General features: G+C 34.0%; 1 non-coding gene across 1 annotated transcript; it reads left to right on the top strand.

Annotated features, from left to right (window-relative positions):
- The first annotated feature begins 10,407 nt into the window (after positions 1 to 10,407).
- On the top strand, positions 10,408 to 10,514 carry LOC139856362 (small nucleolar RNA R71). The gene has a single exon (XR_011761848.1). It is a non-coding gene; the product is annotated as a small nucleolar RNA R71 (small nucleolar RNA).
- Positions 10,515 to 11,280: the final 766 nt, after the last annotated feature.

Below are 11,280 nucleotides of genomic sequence, written 5' to 3'. Positions count from 1 at the left end.
ATTAATTCATCGTGTAGATCCATCTCTTCTTTTCTTTCATCGGGTAAAACAGTTTAGTTTAGTCCAAAGCAAAAGTATTTTCAGTTATTTGTTACAGAAATATGTGACATATGTTTAAAATATCTTGGTAAATTTTCCCACACTTGGCTTTTATTTTCCTTTTTATTGTCCTCTATTCCATTTTAAATGAATTTTAACATTTTGGTTTGTTTTTCAATTTATGTCCTTTCCGAGGTAACAATAATTTCGGTGTTAAAACCCTAGTTTTATCGTTCATAAATATGTATAAACATGATTTTGAGTTCATTTAATTGAAAATTTTGAAAAATTTTACTAGAATTGGGTAGTCAGTATATAAGACTAGGGTTGTTCTTTATTATCAGAGAGCACTAGATTCTAATACAACAACTACTTTACTAGTATTTCTAATGGTAACCAAGTGTATAAAGTAAAAATTTTAAAATCCGAAAGAATTTAACCCCTTCCCACACTTAAGATCTTGCAATGTCCTCATTTGCAAGAAATCAGTAACAATTTAAATTATTGAGGGTGATTAGTGTAGAAAAATGATTAAATTTTACCAAAGTTTCCAAACATATTGGCGTTTGTTTGCTGAATGATAAATGGTGCATATCATTTGTTCATTCCGTCTTGTTGTTATATCACATTTATTTTGCATCTTGTCGTCAAAATTAGTTGCTTTTGCTGAACTTAATGCCAGTCTTTGAAAATGCGTTATTTTACCCTGTTGTGTACATAAGATAAACTGCAAACATATATACATATTTTTGAAGTTTGGTATATTACCCCACATTCAAACATTATTAAAATCTAAAAATAAAAATTTGTAAATTATAAAAACTAATACAATTCCAACATAAGTATTAAATGTATCAACATTACAAATTATAAAATAAATAAAACTAAGTAGACTAGGGATGATACTGATACCAGTAGGGATTCCATGCATAACCATATGTGTTATAAAATGCTTCGGCTGGGTTATAGTAGGATACGGTGGTTGGATCTCTATAGACCAGGGAGGAAATACGGGCGATGGAGTAGGAATATAGTTTCTACCTACATGTTGGCAATGAGCTATGATTTGGTTTTGATGAACTTGCCAATCTTCAAATGCTCGATGTCTAGCATTTTCATACTCTTATGAAGCTATAAACCTTTGCATTTCTGTCATTTCATTTCCTCATCCCACATTACCTGGCTGTTGGTTTCTCTCAACCTGTGGATGTCTACCATGGTATTGTACTGCGGCGTTATTTCGCCTCTTCAAAACCTTCGCACCATGGTATACATTTAAACCTATTGTATCGCGGGGTTCTGGTTCTTCGACTAATAATCCCCCCCGACTTATATCCACACCGAGATATTCAGCAATCAAAGTAATAAATATACCACCTCCTATTATGCTATGCGGTCTCATCCCCCTAACCATAGCTGATAAATAATAACCCACACAATAAGGTATACTTACAGCGCTTTGTGGGTCTCGAATACACATGTGGTAAAACAAATCCTGTTCATTTACCTTTTCCTTGTTCTTACCTCGTTGTGTAATTGAATTGGCTAAAAACCTATGAATTACTCTTAACTCTGCTCTATCTATATCCAAATAAGAGTAATTTCCCCCTTTAAATCGGTGATGGCTAGTCATTTGACTCCATACACCATGCGTATCAAAATTTTCGTCTATCTTTCTACCATTTAGTATCAACCCTCTACAATCGGCAGATGCTAACTCCTCAGGCGTATATATACGTAAAGCCTGAGCCATGTCTAGTAAAGACATGTGGCGCATCGAACCCCCTAACAAAAATCTAATAAAAGATCGATCGGTTAAACTAACTACCCGATCATTTATTTCTATACTACACAATAATTCTTCACACCATACTTTATATACAGGTCTACGCATGTTGAATAAACGTACCCAATCGTTAAAAGTAGAATTACCATACCTCTGTGTAAGTAATTCCCTAATTGGCCCAGCTAATTCTACAGCTTCTAACGGTGCCCATTCTATTACCCTAGATACTTCAACAGCTTTAGAATGAAGAGTATGCAAACCCCTTTGGTATTTTGGATAATCTATCCAACGTCTGTCAAATCTCAAGTTCGGGTGCAAATCTTCCAAGTGCATATCTGAAAATGTCATGACTGGATGAGGTATATCTTGTTTATAATAGCTATCAACATCCTGTTGTTCCGCATTCTCAGGAGGAGCATTGCGAGCTTGGGATGAAGATTCACCCCTTTCAGTCTGCAAAACACATCAAACACAATTTTTGTGCATCCAAATATGCATTAGTGTCAGCAAAATCATCAATCAAAATAATTACAATGACATGTCCAATTTATATCAAACTTATGCTCATTTTCATATTTTTATCAAATCTACACTTTTTCAAATAAGCATATACGAAAATGTTCGCCAAGTTCATAAGCATTCAACTTAAATAACATGTCAAAATAATCATTACTAGCAATTAAACAAGTTTCAAATGGCATTATCTCTCAAAAATCAAGTTCATGAATTTTAGACTTGAAAAAGTCCACTTTAATTCTCAAAATCATGTTTAGGCTCAAAATTTGGATTATTTAACTACCTAAACATGTTACACTACTCAATTTAGCAACAATTCATGACAAAAATCGGCCATAACCTGTTTATATCAAAAAGCCCCAAATAGCTCAAGAACACAAACCCTAGATTACTCAAAATTTGAAGTTTAAAGCTTCTAATCATGTTAAATAGCATCAATCTAGGTTATACAAGCATAATACATAAACAATTTAAGCATAATTACACTAAAAAGCATCAAAATCGAATTGGGTATAAAATTGCTCAAGAACACTAATTTTCGGATTAAATGGTGTTTAGGTGTAGAAATTTACCATTTTTCTTGAGTAATTCCTTGATAGCATCCTTCTCAACATGATTTTGTGAAAGATTTGATGAAAAATGGTAAAAATTTGCGAATTTCGTGTGTGTTTTTGGGTGTTTTTCGCAGTATTTTGTGAGTGGTAGTGTGCAACTGATCTGTTTCCAGCGTTTTTATTTTTTTTTCCTGAATTTCGCAAGCTCCGCGAGTCGCGGTGGTTTTTCACTTCAAACTCCGCGAGTCGCGGTGATTTTTTTTTTTTTAAATAAGCCTTAACTTATAAAACAAATATAAAATAAATTTAAAATTTTGTTTTCCTTTGTTTTAGGACGAGGTCGTTTCGGATCGATGTCCTAGTCCGTCCTTCGACAAAATTTTAAAATTTGTCTTTTTGTAGCGATTGTTTTAAAAGCTAAGATTTTTGGATTTTTTTAAAATGTTTTTGGCATACTTTAATTCAATAAGATTAAAAATAATGATAATAAAAGTTCTCGTCCCTCCCTCGGGTAAAGCAATTTCGGTTCAAAGACCTAGTCTTCAACTCACGACGAATTTTAAAAATCATATTTTTAACTTAGCGAAATAAAGTAAATTTTTGTTTTTAAATTCACACCAAACTTAAATTTAAAATGCATAAAATTAAGAATTCACACCAAACTTAAATTTAAAATGCATAAAATTAAGAATTCACACCAAACTTAATTTATATTTTTGTTTTTATACATACAAACCTATATTAAATATTCAAATATTTACAATTTTAAATAAGTTTACAATATTAAATTAATATTTATATATTAATTTTAAAAATATGGTAAAAATAAAATTAAAAATCTTTTTGGCTTTTATCCCACTTTAATCAATCAAATATTATCAAAAATATATGCCCCTCTTTTCGGTAAAGTAATTTCGGTTCCATGACCTAATTTAACTCATGACGAATTTTTGAAATATTTTGGGTTGATTGATTAAAGATATTTATACCTTAAGAATAAACGTTAAATTTCGCAGTGATGTAATAAATTTTTTGTATGATATCAATAATTTCGGACGCCAAACCTAATTTTATTCAATACCAATTTAATACTTTATAGCGAACAAATTAGCGTTTATTATCAAAAGGTTAAAAATAAAAATAAAAAAATAAAAACTGTACAGACTTACCTGTGAGATAGTATTCTTAGTTATATGATCTATCCCATTCATAAGATAGTCGGTTTAATTGGTTTTCCATAGCTACATAGGCGTAACCTCGAGCATTCATTGTTTTTTCTTCTAAACATATGAACGGTCCGTCTCTGCATAAAGTAACAAATTCGGTGTTTGAATAGGTTTGATTATTTGAACATTTACCTCCATGTGACCATTTTCCGCATTTGTGACATTTTTCAAGGTGTCGTGCTCTTCTTTTCGCTGCGGATTTTGATTTTCCTTTACCAAATTGTAACTTATTATCTTCGCATCTGGATTCTTTTCTTACTCCGTCCAATCTTTCTCTGATTACTGATACTAGTTCACTCGGAAGTGTGTCATTATTACGTTTAGTGATCAAAGCGTGTAGCATTAGACCATAGTTTAGTTCACAGGAAGTCTTCATTTCGTAAAAACCTAAAAAAATAAAAATTCAGAATGGGGGAGAAGACTAGTTCTTTAGGGTCTGCTAGGGAAAGACCATTCGAGTTCCATTTTCGAGAACTACACGAAAACAGAAAATCTAACTCTAACAGAAATACATAAACCTCCCTATACTTAGTTGAAATTTTGATTAACATTATTTTCAATTGAATCATCAACAACTTGTATATCTTTGACTTTTACTTCAATCCATTTGTTGATTTCCTCCGTAACTTTCACAAATTCAACTAACATCGCCTTTTCTTTTGACGATAAATTGGATATTAATCGGTTATATAACTTAAAGTTTCCTTTAATCTTAGCATCGTGAATCCGTTTATAAAGTTTCTTCGTTGAACTGTTAAAAATGGGTTCATCTAATTTCGTATCATCAACGGCATTCTTTGTGATTGGATCATCATTAAGTGTTTCTTCATCTTCCCCACACTTATGCGTTTTTATTGGTCTAACAGTTTTGGTTGGTGGAGATCTAAACTTTCGGTTCACAAAGGTGATCGATGTATCACCATCCCTAAGTGTCATTCTACCTTCTCTTACATCAATGAATGCCTCGGTGGTTGCTAAAAATGGGCGACCTAGAATTAGAGGAATATCAAGGTTTTCCTCCATATTAATCACTATGAAGTTTGCAACAAAGGTCAAACTTCCCACGTTAACAAGTAAATTATTTGCTATTCCAACCGGGTGTTTAATGGTTTGGTCAAATGATTGAACACCTATTTTGGTTGGTTTTAATTTACCCATGCCTAATCTTTTGTATAAGGAAAGAGGCATAATATTTGCACTTGCTCCTAAATCTGCGAGTCCATTATATACAGCACCATCATTAAGCAAGCAAGAAATGATAAATTCACCCGGGTCTCCTGCTTTAGTAAGTCGAGTTGGTTTGTAAACCTTTTTCGGGTGTTCTTTCCTTGGTTCTTTCACTTCTATTTGAATTTCTTGTTCACATTTTTCTTCGTTTCTTGGAATGGGAGGTTTGTATAAGAATTCTTCTTCATCACTCAAATTTGAATCCTCCTTATATTCTAATTTTGATTTTTCATATGTTGTTGATAACATATTTATGTTTTCATTTTGAAGGTTTTCTTGGGTGGTGAAATTATGATTAACTTCATTGTCAACTTCCATCGGACCATGTATGTAATGTTTAACTCTGTGACCATTAACTTTAAATTCAATCCCATTTGAATTTATTAATTCTATCGTTCCGTATGGGAAAACTCTTTTGACTATGAATGGTCCAGACCATCTTGATTTCAATTTTCCAGGAAATAGCTTGAATCGTGAATTGAAAAGAAGAACTCTGTCTCCTTCTTTAAATTCTTTTGAACTTCTGATTCTTTTATCATGCCATTTCTTCGTTCTTTCTTTATAGATTAACGAATTTTCGTATGCTTCATTTCTTAATTCTTCTAATTCGTTTAGTTGACTTAATCGTAGACGTCCAGCTTCATGTAAATCAAGATTACATGTTTTCAAAGCCCAAAATGCTTTGTGTTCAATTTCTAATGGAAGATGACATGCTTTTCCGTAGACGAGTTTAAAAGGTGTGGTTCCAATTGGAGTTTTGTAGGCTGTTCTAAAAGCCCAGAGTGCATCCTCCAATTTAATGGACCATTCCTTCGGATTTGATCCTACGGTTTTTTCTAGAATACGTTTTAAAGCTCGGTTGGTATTTTTAACTTGTCCACTTGTTTGTGGATGATATGCGGTGGAGATTTTATGAGTTACTCCATATCTTTTGAGAACTTTCTCAAGTTGATTGTTACAGAAATGAGTTCCCCGATCACTTATTAAAGCTTTCGGTGTTCCAAACCTTGCAAAAAGACGTTTTAAAAAGTTGACTACAACTCGTGCATCGTTAGTTGGGAGAGCTTGTGCTTCCGCCCATTTAGATACATAATCAATGGTTACGAGAATATAGAGATTATTATGAGATTTTGGAAATGGACCCATAAAGTCAATACCCCAAATGTCAAATACTTCGCATACTTGAATGACATTTTGTGGCATTTCATCACGTTGACTTATTTTTTCGGCCCTTTGACAAGCATCACAGGATTTGCAAACAAGGTGTGAGTCTTTGTAAATTGTAGGCCAATAGAATCCAGCATCATAAACTTTTCTTGCTGTTAGTTGAGGCCCATAATGCCCTCCTGTTGGTCCTGTGTGACAATGGTTTAAAATTTTACTAGCTTCATCTCCGAATACACATCGGCGTATTATTCCATCTGGACAACTTTTAAATAGATGTGGATCTTCCCAGAAATAGTGTTTTATATCACTGAAGAATTTCTTTCGTTTTTGGTACGATAATCCTTTTTCAAGGAATCCACATACTAAATAGTTTGCATAGTCTGCAAACCATGGAATTTCATTATAATCTATCTTCAATAGATATTCATCAGGAAAGTTGTCTTGTATGGCCTATTCATTTAGAACTTCTAATTCGGGATTTTCAAGACGAGAAAGATGATCAGCGGCGAGATTTTATGCTCCTCTTTTATCTCGGATTTCAATATCAAACTCTTGTAAGAGTAAGATCCAACGGATTAATCTTTGTTTGGCATCTTGTTTCGAAAATAGGTATCTAAGAGCAGAATGGTCGGTATAGACCACCGTTTTTGCTAGAACGAGATATGAACAAAATTTGTCAAAAGCAAAGACAATAGCAAGGAGTTCTTTTTCAGTAGTTGTGTAATTTGTTTGTGCTCCTTGTAACGTCTTACTAGCATAATATATAGGTTGAAATCGTTTTTCAATCCTTTGTCCTAAAACGGCTCCCATTGTAAAATCACTTGCATCGCACATTAGTTCAAACGGTAGATTCCAATTTGGTGTTATCATGATCCGCGCATTAGTGAGTTTCTCTTTAAGAATATTAAAAGATTTGATGCATTCATCTGAAAATATGAATGGAGCATCTTTTTCTAGGAGTTTATTCATAGGAGTGGCAATTTTAGAAAAATCTTTTATGAAACGTCGGTAAAAACCGGCATGCCCTAGAAAACTCCTAACTCATCTAACATTGGTGGGATGTGGAAGTTTAGCAATTACATCTACTTTAGCTCTATCCACTTCAATTCCTTCTTTTGAAATTTTATGTCCAAGAACGATGCCTTCTTTAACCATGAAATGGCATTTCTCCCAATTAAGTACTAGATTTGATTGTTCGCATCTAATCAGCATTCGTTCAAGATTAGCTAGACATGATTCAAATGTATCACTGAAGACTGAAAAGTCATCCATGAAAACTTCCATGCATTCTTCTATCATGTCGTGAAAAATCGCCATCATACACCTTTGAAAGGTTGCAGGGGCGTTGCAAAGTCCAAATGGCATGCGTTTGTAAGCAAAAGTACCATAAGGGCATGTGAACGTGGTTTTCTCTTGATCTTCGGGTGCTATTGGAATTTGAAAATATCCGGAAAAACCATCTAGAAAACAATAGTAACTGTTTCCGGCTAACCTTTCCAACATTTGATCAATAAAAGGTAAGTGAAAGTGATCTTTTCTGGTGGCGTCATTTAATTTTCTATAATCAATACACACACGCCATCATGTTACAGTCCTAGTAGGAATAAGCTCATCTTTTTCATTTGTAATGACAGTCATGCCACCCTTCTTAGGCACGCATTGAACTGGGCTTACCCATGGACTATCAGAAATTGGATAAATTAAACCTGCATCTAGCAGTTTAATTATTTCTTTTTTAACAACATCTTGCATATTAGGATTTAGTCTTCGTTGGCGTTGCACATACGTTTTATGACCTTCTTTCATAAGGATTTTATGTGTGCAATACGAAGGACTTATTCCTTTAATATCATGAATCTTCCATGCAATGGCTGGTTTATGAGCTTTCAACACAGAAATGAGTTGAGATTTCTCATTTTTAGTAAGAGAAGACGATATTATTACAGGTAATTCAGATTCACCATGTAAATAAGCGTATTCCAAATGGTTTGGAAGTGGCTTTAACTCTAATGTTGGAGGTTCTTCTATCGATGATTTATATCGATATCTGTCTTCTTCTTTTAGCATTTGAATTTCTTCTGTTGTTGGTTCATATCCATTAGCTATAAGTGTAGCTAACATTTCAGCTTCATCAATTTGTTCAGTTCCTTCTCCTAAAGAACATTCTCCTGTTCCTTGTAATTCTGGAAATTCTTCTAACAATTCTGCATGTGAATCTATAGTTTGAATATAATAACATGTATCATATGCAGATTGCGGTTGTTGCATTGCTCTATCAACTGAAAAGGTAACACTCTCGTCCTCTATACTTAGGGTCAATTTCTTACCGAACACGTCTATCATTGCTTTAGCCGTGTTTAAGAATGGTCTTCCTAATATGAGAGGAACTTGAGAATCTTCTTCCATGTCCAGAACAACAAAATCTACTGAAAATACTAAAGTACCAACTTTAACTAGCATATTCTCCATTATCCCTCTAGGATATTTTATTGATCTATCAGCTAGTTGTATGCTTATTCTTGTTGGTTTCAATTCTCCAAGGTCTAGTTTAGTGTATAGTGAAAACGGCATTAAATTTATACTAGCACCTAAGTCTGCCAATGCTTCTATTGAACTAAGACTACCCAGAAAACATGGAATTGTGAAACTTCCTGGATCAGATAGTTTTTCTGGTATCTTATTCAACAGCACTGCTGAACAATTAGCATTCATAGTAACAGCCGAGAGTTCTTCCATTTTCTTTCTATTCGTGATTAGATCTTTCAGAAATTTAGCATATCTAGGCATTCCTGAAATCACATCAATGAAAGGAAGATTGACATTTATTTGTTTAAACATATCCAAGAATTTGGATTGCTCGACTTCAAGTTACTCTTTCTTCATTTTACTCGGGTAAGGAAGTGGTGGTTGGTATGGTTTAACATAAGATTTAGCCTTAACTGTATTATCTTCATTAACCTTTTCAACTACTGGTTCTTTTTCCTTATCTTGATCAGGTTGTGGTTCTTGTGGAGTAGGAATAGCTTCATCAGAAGTTACAGGTATTTCAGGTGGTTTAAGTGTTGTACCACTTCTTGTGGTAATGGCTTTAGCTGTTTCATTCCGGGGGTTTGCATTTGTATCACTAGGTAAACTTCCCGGTTTTCTTTCACCTATTAACCTTGCTAGGTTACTTACTTCTTGTTCCAAGTTTTGAATAGAAGCTTGTTGATTTCTAAATGCTTGAGCATTTTGTTCATTAGTTTGTTTTTGAGATGTGAAAAACTGCGTTTGAGTTTCAACTAGCTTCGGCATCATATCTTCTAAATTCGGCTTTTTATCATCGGTTTGTGGTGGTTTGTTTTGAAAATTAGGTCTTTGGTTGTTGTAAGTATTGTTAGATACTTGTTGATTGCTAGGACCTTGTTGGTTGTTGTATGGAATATTTGGATTATAATTCTGGTTTTGATTGTAGATCGGTCTTGGCGGTTAATAATTATTCTGATAATTATTTCCAGGCCTTTGGTTTATGTATGAAATATTCTCTCTTTGTTCCATTGTTAATTCAATACTAAGACAATCTTTTGTCAAATGTGGTCCTCCACACTGCTCACAACTAATTCGTATTGAGTGGATATCCTTAGTCATCTTTTCCATTTGTCTCTCGACAGCATCTATCTTTGCGGAAATGGAATCTAAGTCATGGCTAGAATCGGCTTTAGCTGCTTTAGATGATCTAACGTTATCTTTTTCTTGGTGCCACTCATGTGAGTGGGAAGCAGTGTTATCAATAATTTTGTAAGCATCAGTTTCGGTTTTCTTCATAATGGAACCACCAGCTGCAATATCTATGTCTTTCCTTGTAGTGATGTCGCATCCTTGGTAGAATATTTGTACTATTTGACAGGTGTCTAAACCATGTTGCGGACATCCTCTTAATAACTTTTCAAATCTTGTCCATGCCTCATATAGAGTTTCGTTTGGTTTCTGTGTGAACGTAACAATTTCTCCTTGAAGTCTTACGGCTTTAGATGCCGGAAAGAATTGTTTAAGAAATTTTTCAACTAAAACGTCTCATGTATCAATCGCCCCTTCAGGTAACGATTCCAACCAATCTTTGGCTTCTCCCTTTAAAGTCCAGGGAAATAACATGAGATATATCTGTTCATCCTCAACTTCTCTTATTTTAAATAGAGTGCAGATCCTATTAAAGGTACGAAGATGTTCATTTGGATCTTCCTTCGGCGCACCACTAAATTGGCATAGATTAGTCACCATGTGTAGAATTTGTCATTTGATTTCATAATCTGGCGCATTAATGTCTGGATGAGTAATTGCGTGACCTTGGCCAGTACGTTTAGCTCTCATTCGGTCTTCCATACTTAAAGGTTCTAGATTCTCCATAATTGAATTTGTTGAATCGGAATCACTAGAGGATTCTAATTTAATGGTTCATTCCTCAACAATCTCTGTTTGAATGATTGGTGGTTCCGGAGGAAAAATTAATGGTTCAGGATCTATGAATTGTCCCTGAATATTCTCCGGATTCTCAATTGTGAGGTCGGGTTCAAAAAATGGATTATCGGAAATTTGAATTGGAGTACTTGGTCGACTGGATGACGATTCTAAAGAAAAATCAACGGCGGTAATATTTGCTAAATGTCTTGATCTAGTTACAGGTGGTGAACGTACAAAAGGTGGTGAACGTCTTGCTCGGTGCATTCACAGAATATCCTATTAGTTTTTAAAAAAGAAAGAAAATTTATATAAGTTATCCAATTAATAG

The sequence above is a fragment of the Rutidosis leptorrhynchoides genome, chromosome 6 (assembly GCF_046630445.1).
Source record: "Rutidosis leptorrhynchoides isolate AG116_Rl617_1_P2 chromosome 6, CSIRO_AGI_Rlap_v1, whole genome shotgun sequence".
Lineage (NCBI taxonomy): Eukaryota > Viridiplantae > Streptophyta > Magnoliopsida > Asterales > Asteraceae > Rutidosis > Rutidosis leptorrhynchoides.
This window is presented reverse-complemented; position numbering and strand designations above follow the sequence as displayed.